At 40.8% G+C, this 17,658-nt stretch overlaps 1 protein-coding gene and 1 long non-coding RNA gene across 4 annotated transcripts in view; one reads left to right on the top strand and one right to left on the bottom strand.

The window, feature by feature from the left end:
• KIF16B (kinesin family member 16B) overlaps positions 1–17,658 on the bottom strand; it is a 297,963-nt gene that overhangs the window by 13,455 nt on the left and 266,850 nt on the right. The window lies entirely within an intron of this gene.
• Positions 1,927–14,698, top strand: LOC118523779 (uncharacterized). The gene is made up of 3 exons (XR_004911259.2): positions 1,927–2,345; positions 10,511–10,611; positions 14,576–14,698. It is a non-coding gene; the product is annotated as an uncharacterized LOC118523779 (long non-coding RNA).

The raw sequence follows: 17,658 nt of genomic DNA, 5'->3' as shown, positions 1-17,658 counted from the left end.
CAGTGTGGTAGGAGTTAAAAAGGAGGACTGGCAAAACGTGGAAAGAAGATCTCACAGATCAAAGGGAAATTGCTCCAGCTGGGAGATCTTGGAGAAAACTATGGGACCATTTAATCTAAGAAATAATGGGCTCATTTGGGCTAATTTGACATCCAGTTTCTGCCACGAGGAAACTGCCTTGCAAAATAAGAAATGTCAGTTTGTACTGACTGAGCTATTACTTGGATATACCCAGATTCTTTCGAGTCAGAAACTGCAAATAAAGGCAGTTTTGGCAACTGGAAGATAAGCACTATAAATGGAAAAGAAAAGGTGAATCAGCAGCAACAGATACCGAAAAGCACAGATATCCCAGCCTATGGTGACGGTTGGAGCAGACGGTCTTCTTGCTGCTCATCCACAGAGCTCTGAAATAAAAACCCTGCAATCCACTGAGGGTTTGCTTCCAGTCAGCTACAAAATCCACTGAGAAAAAGGTGACGGCGTCACTGACTGCCATTTTCAACTCTGATTAACAACTGCTTTCCTGATTTTGGCATCACTTTCCCAATTTTATTTATAAATAATATGAAACAGGTGATCTCAATTAGGAAACAAATTAGACAAAGTCTTCAGTTTGGGGTTTTTTTTTTTTTTTTTTGGTTGCCTGGAATGAATATATGTAAATGTAACCGCATTGCAGCGAATTCCTGGGAACAGAAATGAGTCTACCTAAAAATGGATGGGAGCTTTAGACGGGCAAACAATGAAGACAAAAAGTTGTGCGAAATTGGAACAAACTCATGTTCTTACCCAATTCTTTCTCCCAAATATTGTTTCAAAGGGCTGCAACATATAATTCATTACTGCTATGACATATAAGTGACACATACAGGGAAAAAAAAAAGGGATCGCCAAAGGAAAAAAAAGTAACTACCTGAATTCTAAAATAAAAATACAGTTTTCAAAAGCAGTGAAAGGACAGTACAGGGGTTCACTGGCAAAGGCCACAGTGAGCACCTTTAGGAAAAGCACAAATTACAGGGCGCCTGGGTGGCTCAGTTGGTTAAGTATCCGACTCTTGATTTCAGCTTAGGTCATGATCTCAGGGTCGTGGAATCAAGCCCCGAGTTGGGCTCTGCGCTGGAGGTGGGTGGAGCCTGCTTAAGATCCTCCCTCTCCCTCTGCCCCTCCCCCCATCTCCCCCTCTCTTTTCCCCTCCCTCTCTCTCTCAAAAAAAGGCACAATTTCTTGGAAAACGAATCTAAATAAATGGAGCTAAGGGAACTGAAGCATCTTTGAGAAAGTCTAATTCAAATTTATAAAAGAGAAAGGATGATTCCCAAATGTAGATATAAACAGTGAGCAGAGGACTAGGAGAGACTGGACAGAGAAAATGGTTCTTAAAATACACAGATGCACAAGAATTTTGCATACGTCTTTCAGGCTGTTGCAACAAAGGGAATGTATGAAGAGGAACTGTATAGAAGTCAATGGAAATAAATATAACCGATTAGTTCAGGAAGTAAGAGGCTAGGCCTTTAGGTTTGTAACACCACTAGGAGATGCAAAAGTAAGAAGCACAATGTTAAAACAAGGGAAGGAAGAATGAGGTGGATCACACTGCACAGTGCTTCTCAAACACTTTCTGGAGAAGGACCAACTGAACAGGGGGTGGTAGGAAAGAGAGAGAGACAGAAAGAAATGGAAAACACAGGAGACAGGAAAATTCAAGGAGGACTGGACCAGGGGGTTCAACACAAACAAATGGGATTCCAGAAAGAAACAACAGGAGAAATCATCTCGAAAATCACCTAGAAATGAAGGATGTGAGACAGAGAATGCACGTGGAGTGTCCCGCAGAACTGAGGGGCTGCTCACCAAAGTGGAACCATGAACACTCAGAACCCTGGGGACATAGGAAGGCCCTACAAGCTTTTGGTAGGGGTGACAGAAGTATTATGTCACACACAAAGGACCAAGATTCAAAATGGCTTTGAACGGCTTCACAGCAGCACTGGGGGTAGAAGACAATGAAGCAATCCCCCTGAAATTCTGAAAGATGGTTTTCAACTAACATATACACCCAGCCGGTGTGTGGGTGAAGAAGGACATGTTCAGAAATGTCTCTAGAAATTTACCTCTTCCATATGCTCTCTTAGGAAGCAACTAGAGACATGCTCCATCACAATCAGGGAGTCAACTGAGAAAGGAAAAACATGAGGCACAGGAAGCAGGGGAAACAGTTCAAGAGAGAGCAAAGGATGACGGAGATGGAAGACCAGAGTACCTGTGGCTCACTCTGACTAGAAGAGGCAAGAAGCTTCCAGAAGATTCGTACAACTGACCAAGTATCTGAAGCTGAGGTAAGTTATGGATACATAATAACCTGAGCAAAGACACGAGCTGCACTCTTACACGTCCTGACACCCCGCTGGGCAGGTGGAGCAGGGGTGGCTCTGTCCCCACATGTTTTAGGAGGATGGCGGGGTGGAGGCGGGTGTTAACATCCCCCACAGTGGGATGTTACCAGATAGTACCTCACATTGAAACAAAAATCAGAAAGAAGCAATCCAGGAATGCAATTTTAGTCTGTAGGAAAATACCAATGGGTATCGCGAGGGTTCTGCTGGGGAAAAGGGAATGTAAGGTACACCCAAAGGCAGAGGACTGCTTTCCAGAAAAGCCTAGTAGAACTCTTTGAGCATATCCATAACTGACACTGATTTAAAAAAAAAGTTTTAAAATCTCTCTCTCTCATTGGAAAAATGCTTAGAAGGGATATATGCCCAACCACAAGAGCAATTACCTCTGGGCACTGCCTCCGTTTGATCCTGTGAAAGCAGAGATGGAGGGAGATTATTTTCAGATGATTTTGGTCACAGAGGCAAAGGGGTGGGAAAGCGAGAGTAGAGAAAGGAGGTAAGTAGTACAGGGCTGAGCATACTCAGGTTACTATCCAGGGCAGCACTCGGTCCTGCTGGGGACCCTCTGAGAAACATGTAGAATGTGCTTCTGAGTCATCCCTAAGGATGGGAAGCAGGCACATTTATCCCTATTTTGTGTCTCACTTTGGGAGGCACCTGCAGGCCCCACACCTCTGTCCAACCTGTGGGCTGCAGCCTGAAGGGAGAAACGGGGAGAGAGCCCAAGGCGCCACGGCACACAGTGGGGCTGTTCTCCACGGCCATGGCCAGAATCATGGGAGAGTCAAGGGGACACGCAACAGCTGTGGGACGGGACTGGGGTTGGTGGTGATTAAGGGGGATCCCAGCTTTAGCCGTGAAGAGGGAGCCCTTCATTCAGTGGTGCCTGCTGACCACCCTGGGGAGCAGGGTAATGGGGGGAGTGGTGTTTGATAAACAAGCATTTTTAACGGATTTAAAATGCAAGTTTTATTGCCACCTTAGGCTATAAGACAGAGGTGACTGTGGCTCACGCACAGGCCTAAGTGAATTCATGGTCAAAATGATTCCAGAGCATTCAGAAGATAAAGAGCTACCCATGAGCTCCCAGCTTGCCCCACCTCTTAGCCAACATCCACGGGGCTGGATTGTGGCAGCTCCGCAGCAATGAGCCAGAATGGCTACCGTTATTTCCAGAAACTCCTGTGTTTTATGTTTTCACAATAAGAACGGATTTTTCTTTTATTCTATTACAATACTCCTATATATCTATATACAGTATTGAATTATATCTATAATTGACATCTCCATATACATCTAGACCTTATTTCTATATTATACCTATATAACTATATAACTATAGCTATATCTGTATAATATAATCTATAATTAAATCTGTGTAACTATATCTTATATCATGGTTTACTCTCTTATTTTATAATAATACCTCATTGTATGAGAAATTTCCTCCTCCAATGAGTCTTAACAAGATGGTGACTGCATTTAAAACAACACAGTCAGGGGGCGCTAAATGACAATGTGGTCACCTGACAGTGCCAGGAAGGGACTAAGAACCTCACTGTGGGGCCATTCTTTTATTTACACCGAGGATGATGTATATACTGGGGCAAAAGAAAAAGAGCCTTGGGGGGCGCCTGGGTGGCTCAGTCGTTAAGCGCCTGCCTTCAGCTCAGGTCATGATCCCAGGGTCCTGGGATTGAGCCCTGCGTCGGGCTCCCTGCTCTGCGGGAAGCCTGCTTCTCCCTCTCCCACTCCCCCTGCTTGTGTTCCCTCTTTCACTGTGTCTCTCTCTGTCAAATAAATAAATAAAATCTCTAAAAAAAAAGAAAAGAAAAACAGCCTCGGGTAGACATCAGCAAGGGTACCTGAATAAACAGGGGTACTAGCAGAAATTAACAATACAAACATGTCACTATCATATACATGATTCAAAATAGTCATTAATTCCAAAACAATTTTTTAAAAAATATTTTATTTGGTAATTTGAGAGAGAGAGAGAGAGAAAGAGCATGAGTGGGGTGGGAGGGGCAGAGGAAGAAGAAGCAAACTCCCCGCTGAGCAGGGAGCCCGATGTGGGGCTCGATCCCAGGACCCTGAGATCATGACCTGAGCCGAAGGCAGATGCTTAACCAACTGAGCCACCCAGGCGCCGCCCCCCAAAACAATTTTAGTAACATGGGCCTCATAAGAAGATGGTCAATGTTTTCTTGATCATCAATGGCTGTCTCTCAGGTATGGCTACTCTTTACCCTACTTTTAGCTGTATTTCTATCCGATGCTTCCCCCTGGGGCCTGGGAGCTAATTAAGTGCTCAGCCTAAAAGACCTTTCCTTCTCCCCCGTGTTGTGCCACAGCATGAATGTAAGCTGTAAGGGGTGGCAGATGAGAAAATATTAAAATGATGTTTACTTAAGCAGAGTAAACAATAAGGTCAATAGCAACTTGAAGCTGACATGTCTCCGAACAAGCAGGCAAGCTAGCTCCAGGTATGGGCGACAGAGAAGTGAGCTGCTGCTGCAGGCTCCTGTGGTCCATGCCAACTGTAATATCTACTTCTGTTTCAGAGGCAATGAGACATTTAATAAAAGAAAACAAATAGCGATGCCTCGCTGTATCTAGGAGGAGAGTAGGAACAACCCTCCAGCTGTTTAGCACTGAAATGTTCAGGCTTCATTTCATTTTGCTTTTAAAAGTAACCAGGGAAATGAAAAACGTTCTATACTGAACTCCACGAACAGAGCGTGCACAGCTCTTAAGCCTGCCATCTTGGGCTGTGCTGCGTTACTTTCATCTGATGCTATTTCATAAACAGGAAAGAGTTGGAGAATCTCTGTTAGGAATTTGTCAAGCCCCAAACACCTTGTAAATGAGCAAGGGAGCTGGAGAGATGACAGATGTTACTGATTTACTGCTAGGATGGCACGTGAGGTGGGACTGTAGTTCGGATTGATATTAGAATACCAAAAGCCCAACAAATGGTAAAATTACCACTGCACCTGTACCTGGGGTGAGCAGAATGGCTTCTTCACAGTTAACCTTTTTTTTTTTTAATTTTATTTTATTATGTTATGTTAGTCACCATACATTACATCATTAGTTTTTGATGTAGTGTTCCATGATTCATTGTTTGCATGTAACACCCAGTGCTCCATGCAGAACGTGCCCTCTTTAATACCCATCACCAGGCTAACCCATCCCCCCACCCCCCTCCCCTCTAGAACCCTCAGTTTGTTTCTCAGAGTCCATAGTCTCTCATGGTTCGTCTGCCCCTCTGATTTCTTCCCCTTCATTTTTCCTTTCCCACTTTTTTTTTTTTTAAACATATAATGTATTATTTGTTTCAGGGGTACAGGTCTGTGATTCATCAGTTTTACACAATTCACAGCGCTTACCATAGCACATACCCTCCCCAATGTCTATCACCCAGCCACCCCATCCCTCCCACCCCCCACCACTCCAGCAACCCTCAATTTGTTTCCTGAGATTAACAATTCCTCGTATCAGTGAGATCATATGATACATGTCTTTCTCTGATTGACTTATTTCGCTCAGCATAATACCCTCTAGTTCCATCCACGTCGTTGCAAATGGCAAGATTTCATTTTTTTGATGGCTGCATATTCCATTGTATATATATACCACTTCTTCTTTATCCATTCATCTGTTGATGGACATCTGGGCTCTTTCCATAATTCGGCTATTGTGGACATTGCTGCTATAAACATCGGGGTGCATGTACCCCTTCGAATCCCTACATTTGTATCTTTGGGGTAAATACCCAGTAGTGCAATTGCTGGGTCGTAGGGTAGCTCTATTTTCAACTTTTTGAGGAACCTCCATACTGTTTTCCAGAGTGGCTGCACCAGCTTGCATTCCCACCAACAGTGTAGGAGGGTTCCCCTTTCTCCGCATCCCCGCCAACATCTGTCATTTCCTGACTTGTTAACTTTAGCCATTCTGACTCGTGTGAGGTGGTATCTCATTGAGGTTGTTTTGATTTGGATTTCCCTGGTGCCAAATGATGTTGAGCACTTTTTCATGTGTCACAGTTGATCTTATGCCTCAATTTGACTGTCCAGATATTTAGTCAAACATTGTGGTTTGTCCGGGAGGGTGTTTTGGGGTGAGAGGAACATTTGAGTCAATAGACTGAGTAAAGCAGTCTGTCCTCCCTAATGCAGGTAGCATCAGTCAATCAGTTGAAGGCCTGCACAGAACCAAAAAAGCCCGACCCTTCAAGGAACTCCGGCCTGGCTGAACTGAGCTGGGACACTGATCTTTTCTTGCTGCTGGCAGTGAATAAAAAGTTCAGCTCTGGGCGGGTCTCAAGACTGCTGGCTTTTTGCATGGAATTTACACCATCAGCTCTCGGGGTGCTCAGGCCTTTGGGCTCAAACTGGAACCAGACCACTGGCTATCCCCAGTCTCCACCTTGCTAACTGCAGATCTGGGGATTTCTCAGCCTCTATTATCGTGTGAGCCACTCCTTATAATAAATCTCTTTACAAACACACACACACACACACACACACACACACACACTCTCTCTCTCTCACTCTCTCTATTGGTTCTGTTTCTCTGGAGAACCCCAATTACTCCTGTTTTCAAACCCCAAATTAGTGAAGTGGTAAAAAAACAAAACACTATTTCGATACCATGAGTTACATGTAGAAATGTAAAATTCACAAATATACTTAATACCAGATTTCACCGTGAAGATTAAGGACCAGGTCTTGGGCATTGATACAACTTTCATTACCACCCTCAGCTCTCATTCAGTGGAATGACAAGCCATGCTGATTCTACCTCTTGTATATCTATCCATCCACTTTTCTGCATCCCAAGTGTCATCACCTTGTCCTTCAGGCCACAGTTGTATCTTACTGGAAGACAGCAACAGCCTGGTCATTGCCCTTCCTGCCCCCTATCTCCCCTACTCCCACCCACTCATCCTTCCAGTCCTCCACTTAAAACACTCCACTGGCTCCTCACTGTCCACCAGATCAGGTCCAAAGTCATGGAGATGGCTTTGGGATCTGGCTTTCCTTCCCTGTCTACCTCTTTACCACTCTCATCTTTCATGGGTCCCACTCTCGTTCTGCTGAATCAAAATATACTGGAACAAAGTCTGAAAATCTGTATTTTTCAAGATAATTTCAAAGGTCATCCATACAGGTTTTGGAACCACTGCTTTGGAAATCATGTCCTCTGGTAACTGCAAAGGTAGTTTGTGACTATCCCTGGAGTTGTGACAGTGACCTATAATTCCTTGTTGAGTTGTCTTGGCTCTGACAGAATTAAGAGTTCTCTGAAGACAGGAACTAAAGACTGACACATGCAGGACAATCGAGGCATGGAAAGTAGTTCTGAGCATGGATAATTGTAGTGTACTGATTTCATAAAGACCAAAGATTACAAGTGAGTATCACACGCTTCCTCTGAGATGGGAAGGACAGCACCAGTGTTCTTGCCAAAAAAAAAGCAAACCTAAACTAGATCAAGCCTCTCAATCTAACTACTGGTTTTCAGAAAATGCAAATTAGAGGAGCTTGGTGAATGACACAGTGAGGATGCCATTAGCAAAACCCAAAATGTAAGGATTCAATGGATAAATGGTATGGTTTCATCGACAACAGATGGTGAGAAAAAAAGAGGAAAGGGAAAGCTAAAGATCATTAGACACTTTAGAGGCACATCAACCAATGCCATGTGTGGATATTATTTGGCTCTTGATTCATCTATTGGAAAAACAAAAACAAACAAAAAAAAATGAGAGAAAACTGGTGTGGCCTTAACACTGACTGGTTATTTAAGTGATTAGCTAATTTTTAGGGTGTGTATGAGTATGTCTGGGTGTGTGTGTGCATGTGGGTGTGTGATGATAATGGTTATATTTTAAAAAACAGAGTGTCTATATGAAAAGATGCTCAACATTGCTCAACATCAGGGAAATACAAATCAAAACCACAATGAGACACCACTTCACACCAGTCAAAATGGCTGAAATTAACAACACAGGAAACAACAGATGTTGGCGAGGATGCAAAGAAAGGGGAACCCTCTTACACTGTTGGTGGGAATGAAAAGTGGTACAGCCACTCGGAAAACAGTATGGAGGTTCCTCAAAAAAGTTAAAAATAGAACTATCTTATGGCCCAGCAACTGTACTACTAGGTATCTACCTAAAGGATACAAAAATACTGATTCAAAGGGGCACGTACATCCCAATGTTTATAGCAGCATTATCAACAATAGCCAAATTATGGAGAGAGCCCAGATGTCCATCAACAGATGAGTGGATAAAGAAGAGGTGGTATAAATATACAATGGAATATTACTCAGCCATCAAAAAGGATGAAATCTTGCCATTTGCAATGATGTGGATAGAGCTAGAAAGTATTAAGCTAAGTGAAGTAAAAAACTGTCAGAGAAAGACAAATACCATATGATTTCACTCATATGTGGAATTTAGGAAACAAAACAGATGAACATATGGGAGGGAAAAAGAGAGGGGAGCAAAACATATGAGACTCTTAATGATAGAGAAGAAACTGAGGATTGATGAAGGGAGGTGGGTGGGGGATGGACTAAATGGGGGATGGGTATAAAGGTGGGCACTTGTTATGATGAACACTGGGTGTTATATGCAAGTGATGAATCACTAAATTCTACCCCTGAAATTAATATTGTGCTATATGTTAACTAACTAGAATTTAAATAAAAATTTAAAGAAAAAAATAAATAAAAAATAAAAAACTACAATGTCTTGCTTTTTAAGAGGTACATCCTAAAATACTTATGGATACAATATATGATGTATGGTATTGTTTTTAAATTAATCATGTGTGTGTGCAGTGCCATGCCTAGGGATACAAACAAAGTAAGACTGGACACATGCTAATGAAATGTTGAAGCTGGGCGATATGGGAGGGCACAGTGGGGTTCATTACGTTATTCTTTTTGGCTTTGTAAATATTGTCATGAGAAATAAAGTGAAAAAAGTAGGTAAAATAGGTCATTGATTTCTATATCACGCTATTTCAAAGTTTCTTTAATGCGTCGATGCTTGTCAAGTTGGAGCTGGTTGCACAAACCTTCACAGAACAGAAATGTGCAAATGTAATGGGATAGCATTTTTTGGTATGAAGAATTATTTGAACACTTGATATTAACAAACACAATACTCTTAGGGAAAGCCAATTCCTCTTTTGAACCAGAATGGGTTGCAAAGAATTGCCAAAGATTACCAAGAAGAACTGGGGCCATGTCTTTCAATAAAGATGTTCTCCTCTTTTCCATGAGAATTTCTAGCCACACTTCGGTGCTAAAATGAATGTGCTCAACTCCTTCTGGCTCTTCACACTAAATTGACAGAATGAAGGGACATTTAGTTTTAATATAGGAGGAAGTTAAGAGGAAGAGGAAAGGGCAACCTATACTGAGATTTTTTTAAGTAACACTTGAAGAAAAACTTCTTACAAATTATACTGTGTAATTAAATATAATAATAGGTCACTTAGAACATCTTAAGTGATACTACAAAAGAGAAGAGCACAAAGATTCTCTGAACCAAATATCAATGTGAAAAAGTCTTCGTAGTAATATATGAATATTATAGGGGGAAAGGATCTTTGCAACTATTTGTCAATTACATAAGTATTCCAAGTGGCTTTTAACTTTATTTTATGGTTGCATGCGATTACAAGAGATTTCCTTTTTTGTTTCTGTGTTGAAATGTTTTAATTTACAAAGATTGTTCTTTGGATGGGTACCTCATTAATTTGCAGACTCTGGAAAGCACTTGATTCATATATACATAGACATCTACTCTGAGTTTGGAAAGAAAGAGTGAAAATCGTGCTTGGTAAAGATAGATAAAATAGTGACTTTCAAGTTTCAGAGTAATGAGTGAGCCGATCTTAATGGAACATAAATTATCATTTGCTTAAAAGCGAATAACATATTCTGAAAAATATTATTTGCTTAGAGGATGATTGCTTTTTTTTTAACAACAGTTTAACCTCATACTCTTAAGAAAAATGTGTCATGGTGTCAAATCCACTCACTGACCCATCCATCCATTCTTCTTCCCTCTTTTTGTTTAGCAAAGCAATAAAAGGACAATGGAAAAATAAGAAGATGGAGGGAGGACAGAAGTGAAAGAGGAATGAAGAGAAAAAAGAAGGAAAAGAAGGAGATTATAAATGTATGATGTGATTGCAAGATGATTTATTTTTATTTTTTTAGCCACTATTAAAATTCCACACCAGAGTGTGAATTTGTTATAAAGCAATGAACTGACAATGACACAGATTACATTGGGGTTCACTCTTGGTGTTGTGTCATACAGAGTTGTTTCACTGCCCTAAAAATCCTATGTGCTCCACCCATTCATCCCTCCCTTCCCCCTAAACCCTAGTCACCACTGATGCTTCTATTGTCTCCGTAGTTTTGCCTTTTTGGAATGTCATATAGTTAGAATCATACAGTATATAGTCTTTTCAGGTTGGCTTCCTTCACTTAGTAATATGTATTTAAGGTTCCCCCATGTCTTTTCATGGCTTGATAGCTCGTCTCTTTTTAGTGTTGAACAATATTTAACTTTCTGGATGTACCATGAATATCCATTCACTTCCTGAAGGACAACCTGGTTGCTTCCAAGGTTTGGCAGTTAATTATAAAGCTGCTAGAAACATTCATGTATAGGTTTTTATGTGGACGTAAGTTTTCAACTCATTCGGGCAAGCTGCAAGGAGTGCAACTGCTGAACTGAATGGTATGAGTGTCTTTAGTTTTATAAGAAACTTTCACACTGTCTTCCAAAGTGGCTGTATCATTTTGCATTCCCACCAGCAATGAATGAGAGTTCCTATTGCTCTACATCCTCACCAACACTTGATGTCCTTAGTGTTTTAGATTTTGGCCATTTTAATAGGTATGGAGAGGCATCTCATTGTTATTTTAATTTACAATTCCCTAATGACATTATGTTGATCAACATCCTTTTTATAAACTCACTTGCCATCTGTATGTCTTCTTTGTTAGGTGTCTGTTCAGGTCTTTGATGATTTTTTTTTTTAAGATTCATTTATTTATTTGAGAGAGAGAGAGAGAGAGAGAGCACAGGGGGGAGGGGCAGAGGGAGAGGTAGAGAATCTCCAGCAGACCCCTGCTGAGCGCAGAGCCTGATGTGGGGCTCGATCTCATGACCCTGAGATTATGACCTGAGCTGAAATCAAGAGTCACCTGAGCCACCCAGGTGCCCCTTTGGCCATGTTTTAATTGAGTTTTTCATCATCTTATTGTTGAATTTTAAAAAGTTCACTGTATGTTTTAGATAAGAGTCCTTTTTTTTTTTTTTAAAGATTTTTTATTTATTTATTTGACAGAGAGAGAGACAGCGAGAGAGGGAACACAAGCAGGGGGAGCAGGAGAGGGAGAAGCAGGCTTCCTGCCGAGCAGGAAGCCCGATGTGGGGCTCGATCCCAGGACCCTGGGATCATGACCTGAGCCGAAGGCAGACGCTTAACCGACTGAGCCACCCAGGTGCCCCTAGATAAGAGTCCTTTATCAGATATCTTTTGCAAATATTTTTTTCCAGTCCGTGGCTTGTCTTCTCATTCTCTAGGTGCTGTCTTTTGTAGAGAAAAAGTTTTAAATCTTAATGAGTTCCAGCTTATCAATTATTTCTTTCATGGATTGTGCCTTTGATGTTTTATCTGAAAGGTCATCACCAAACCCAAGGTCATCTGGGTTTTCTCCAATGCTATCTCCTAGGAGTTTTATAGTTTTGTGTTTTATATTTAGGTCTATTATCCATTTTGAGTTCCTTTTTGTGAAGGATGTAAGGTCTATGTCTAGATTCATTATTTCCCCCTTTGGTATGTGGATGTCCACTCGTCCTAACACCATTTGTTGAAAAGACTATTTTTGCTTCATTGTATTGGCTTTGCGTCTTTGTCAAAGATCACTTGACTATATTTATGTGGGTCTATTTCTGGGCTCCATATTCTGTCCCATTGACTTCTTTGTCTATTGTTTTGCCAGTAACACACTGTCTTGATTTCTATGGCTTCTAGTAAGTCCTGAAGTTGGTAGTGTCAGTTCTCCAATTCTGTTCTTCTCCTTCAATATTATATTGGCTATTCTGGATCTTTTGCCTGTCCATTTAAACTTCAGAGTCAGTTTGTCCATATTCATAAAATAATTTTCTGGGATTCTGACTGGGATTACAATGAATCTATAGATTAAGTTGGGACGACCTGATATCTTGACAACATTGAGTCTTCCTACTCATGAACACGAAATATCTCATTTGTTTAGTTCTTTGATTTCTTTTATCAGTTTTATTTTCCTCATGTAGATCTTACACATATTTTGTTAGAGGTATTTAATTTTTGTGGGTGCTAATATGAATAATACTGTGTTTTTAATTCCAAATTCTACTTGTTCATTATTGGTATATGGGGATGCAACTGACTACTGGATATTAACCTTGTATCCTGCAATCTTGCCATAATGGCTTATCAATTCCAAAAAGGCTTGAAAGGCAATCTGCCTCTGGAGTTCATTCTTTCTCATACTTCCTTCTCCCCATTTTATGGCAGGGCTTACTCCAGTATACACGATTTCTCAGGTAATTCTAATAACTTTACAGAGTAGGTATTAGTTCTGCCATTTAGTAAGTGAGAAACTGAAGTTCAAAGAGGGAAGAAACTTGCCAAGTTCACATAGATACTAGTGTATCACAGAGATGGAATCAAGCCCAGGTCTGACTTCTAGAACCTTCTACATTATTCCAATACCACACAGAGTTTTCTGTCTCCTTCCCGAATCTTAGCCCCAGGATCATAGCATTTTCAGTTCTTCTGATTCCATGAAGCACCAACATGGAAGAGCTGACAAACTGGCTCAGTCTCCTCTGACGCACTGACAGTCACTTAACCCCCTTCAAAAATGCTTCGCTACTGATGATAGTGGTAATGGACTAATAACAAAAAACAGTTAATGTGAATAACCAGATAACCAGAAGGGGAAAAAAAAAAACATTATTGAGGAAGAAAATGGTCCTTTGTGTGAAGTATTTCTTAAATCTCTGCCGACGTTTGAGAATGGTTCTGCCATTATCCATTTTGTAAGATCAGCAGAACGTAGATGGAAAAGATATTAAATTAAGCATAGAATTGCTAGATATCTTTAAGATAGTTAAATGAATGAGAAAACTTAAGGACTTTTACCTCCAGAAATTTACTTTGGCAACTGAAAGGGCTCAACCTATAAGATGTCTAAACCCAACCTATAAGATGTCTAAACCCTAATGTCTGAAACTAACATAAAACTAAAGTAGATTGAGGCCCTGTTGTTAGTCAGAAAGGCCAGACTGTATGTGTTGCAGGCACCATAAGCCAGGAAAGTGACTCTTGGCAGTGGGGGGTGGGGGGGTAGCATCAATACTGAAAAGCACCACTAATACCTATATTTGGTAGATAAGGCATTTGAACTATCGTGACTTTTTTTGGAAACAACTCTTCATTTAGTGCACTGTTTCCATTAGAAAGGATAATATCTATAAACTCTGGGCATCCCTTTATTGTAAGAAAAAGGAAAAGGAAAGGAAAGCTAGCAGCTGGCCTGGTACTCACAGCTAAGTTGTAGTGTTCTCTTGTCAATTGTAAACAATTTCAAAGAATACTAACATCAGGTAAGTCTGCTCTAATCCTGAAGAAGCCACACACATACACACAAAGACCACTCCATAATCACATCCAGACACAGACAAAAGCATGAACATTGCTCAAATCATGAATATGAACATATATCCCCCTATTCTGGCTAATATGGATGACTGCTTTTTTATCAACCATAGTTTTAACATCATTCTCTTCTTCTTGCCTTCTAGGTGAGAATTATTAAGACCCCCAAGCACAGAATCAGCTCAACATCCAGTCCAGACCAAAGCCCCACTTCCTTTCACTCTCCCCCAAATCACCTAAAATAGGCCAAATCCTACCATAAGTTCTTTGTAACACCTTTTTGTCGGGATGCCCCCATACTTCCCATTGTATATGTCTTTCCTTAGTGCAGTGAATCAACAAATCTAACATTGTTGAAAAAGAGGTATATTTCTGGGGGTTTCTGTTCAAAGGCACTGACACTGTCCACTTTTTCAGGGGCAGAAGCTCAGGAGCTACATCAGGTGGCAGCTGGGGACCCCATGGTGGGCAGTCTTGCAGTCAGTGACCCAGGACACACGCGAAGAGAACTGACCAGCTGGGAATAGAAGCTATGGAACTGTGGAGGAAGTGAGCTCATTTCATAATGATCCCGTGCCTCCTCTCTTTTCACAATGGAGAACAGCTTGACTATGGTTAAATTATCAGAAAACATTTCTAGTTTTCTGATTTTAATTTTACAGGTTGAAAGGCTGGCATTACAGCGAGAGACTCCTGACATCCTTCAGGTGTCACCATGAATAAGAATACCCCCATCATGACTGTCTTTGCCCTCAGATGCTGATTTTGCAAGTACATGTGACAAACTGAGATACTCATACTGTTCCATGTTATGGCTGCTGGCGGGTGGTGCTCTCGTCCTTCCCTGGCTTGCAAGCACATCTAAAACATGCTGTAAAGGCTCCATCTGTTGTCATTGTCATCAGCACCGTCATTACCACCAGCTTCACTGCCATCATTGTACCACCCAGCAGTCTGGAATCTTCTTCTCTGTACCAGAGTCCACGTTATGTACATGACCTCCTTCAACCCTACGATCAGCTCTAGGGAGGTAGTGCTGGTAGTATTTATCCTCATTTTGCAGATAAGGAAACTGAACAAGTGACATTAAATAACCCCAAGGGCAGCACAGGGATTCAAGACTGGATGATCTGCCCCAAGGCCCACATGCTTAGTTACCACATCACTTTTCACCCTTCTAATAAAGCCTTAGCTTATGAGATGAAAAGGGGGAAGAAGAAAAGAAGTAGCCTTGGGTTTGCTGCACGTTCTTAGTACTTTCAAGAAAACTTCCTAGAAATCTCTCGGGTTATTACTTCCAAAGGTAGCTATATTATTCTTGAAAGCTTTATCATTTTAGAGGATTTCATTTGTTTTCATTAATTACAGATCCCTCCTTGAAATGATAGACTATTAAGATGATTAGCAGAAACATCTCCAAGTAGATGATAATGTTCCCTGAAATTAGTAACCAAAAATGCACCTCTTGCCAATCAACAAAAGCAAAACAAAAAACTCATTAATTTGGGGCTCATGTGGGCAGATTTTCTGATATTCATTGAATAATTCAATGAATCTGTGAGGCATGTGTGAAATATCATGGGAGGTTAAGAATTCAGTGAGATGTCAATACTGCTGCCTTCAAGTAACTTAAGAATACAACAGGGAAGGTGTGAGACATAAACACTTCTTTTGGCACAAGCCAAACAGTGACAGGAGTCTTAACAGAAGTGGAGGTGAGGTTTCCTGGACATTATAGAATAGTGCTGCTCAAGACGTGCTCTGTGTTTTAGACACCTGTATTGCAGTTTAACAGTATTTTCATGTCTATTGAATCTATGTGTAGTAAAAAAAAGGGGGGGAGGCACCTGGGTGGCACAGTCGGTTAAGAGTCTGACACTTGGTTTCAGCTTAGGTCATGATCTCAAGGTCATGAGATCCAGCCCCACCACAAGCAGTATGCTTGAGATTCTCTCTCCCTCTTCCTCTGTCCCTCCTGCTCATCCTCTCTCTTTCTCTAAAATAAATAAATAAATCTTAAAAAAAGAATTCTGCTTGCATTTCATATGACCTTTCTATTTCATTTTTTCATTTCACGTTTCTAGTAATTAATTCTCATTCATTTTGCAAAAGTACTGATAAATGATCGAGTATAAATAACTGGTTCTTTACCACTGAAGCTTGAGAAGCAGTATATTCTTGAGACGTGTTTAAGGCCTAGTGTTAATAAGTATCATACCACATTTTACTTCTTAGAACTCAATTTGATAGCCATTTGGATATACATACAATAATATGCTACATATGTTTTTTATATATAATACTTGCATATAATATTTAAAGTCACAAAAATCTCTTTAAAGATATTCTGAGTTTATAATCTTTGGTAATTCAGAAAGGAAATAAATCTGCATAGGAATAATGTGACATCAAGGCTAAAGATATGCTTTAAAAATACAGAAAGCCATAAGCAATTGAGATTCAGAACCTTTGATGAGCCATGAAGTGAATATTTAAAAATCAACAATTAACGATAAGCATTTTTCCTTAAATGAAAAAAGACAAGGTTATAACGAAAGGTCACTCCTATCGCTGTGGCCAATTAAGAGATGAGGAAAAAAGAGATGAGGAACACCGTGCTGTTTTAGAGTTTTTTCAGTTGTAGAACACTGCCTGGCATAGAGTAGGCACTCAGTAATTGCTGAATGAAAAAAAAATGGTATTTAAGAATAAATAATCAGGAAGTGGATCTTAGTTAACACTGTGGTATAATGCTGGAAGATATTTCTTCAAAGGAAAAGCCATTTCTTTATGGGAAGACCCAATTCCGTTCCAAACTTGGAGCGTGCTGATTCTTAAGAGAGGGGCTTGCTTTGAAGGATGCTCTAGTATGAGCTGAGGCGTTGTCAGTGACTAGGCGTCTAAGACCTTCTTCATCCTCCTCAGGACTTATTTCCTTGCCTGTACAATGGAGATAATAACAGAGCTCACCTCACAACTAACTGGGAGGAGTAGATGACATGTTATATGAGCATTTCGCTCATGCCCGCTACTCAGTAAACACCCAGGAAATGGGAGATAGCGGTAGCATTATGTGGAAGCATACAATGCTGCTAATTTTGCACCATTCTGACCTACAACAATGGCAATTTCTTATGGTTCAACATAATGTTAATGGTATCTGGCTTCAAATACAGTAAAAAAGAACCTTTCTGCTCAAAGTAATTCATCAGGCAGTGATTGATGTATTCGTTGCCTGTCACCTCCACTACTGCATCTGCGAATGGATGTCTCTTGGGCTGCTGTCCAAGTTACAAGAAGGGATGTATGAGCCTGGGAGGCAAGTCACACATGGGGGGTGTTGCTCTCAGAATCCTCTGACTACTGGAGGGCAGGGTCTGCCCATGACATGCACACCTACACTGAACTGGTTCCTCCAGGGCAACCAGGGAAGCCAGAGGGAGATCCTCCCATCTTACAAACCTTCAAAGATTCTACGGCTCTTTGTGAGCAAAAGTGCT

The sequence above is a fragment of the Halichoerus grypus genome, chromosome 10 (assembly GCF_964656455.1).
Source record: "Halichoerus grypus chromosome 10, mHalGry1.hap1.1, whole genome shotgun sequence".
Classification (NCBI taxonomy): Eukaryota; Metazoa; Chordata; class Mammalia; order Carnivora; family Phocidae; genus Halichoerus; species Halichoerus grypus.
The sequence above is the reverse complement of the archived record's forward strand: the minus strand, read 5'-3'. Positions and strand labels throughout refer to the sequence as shown.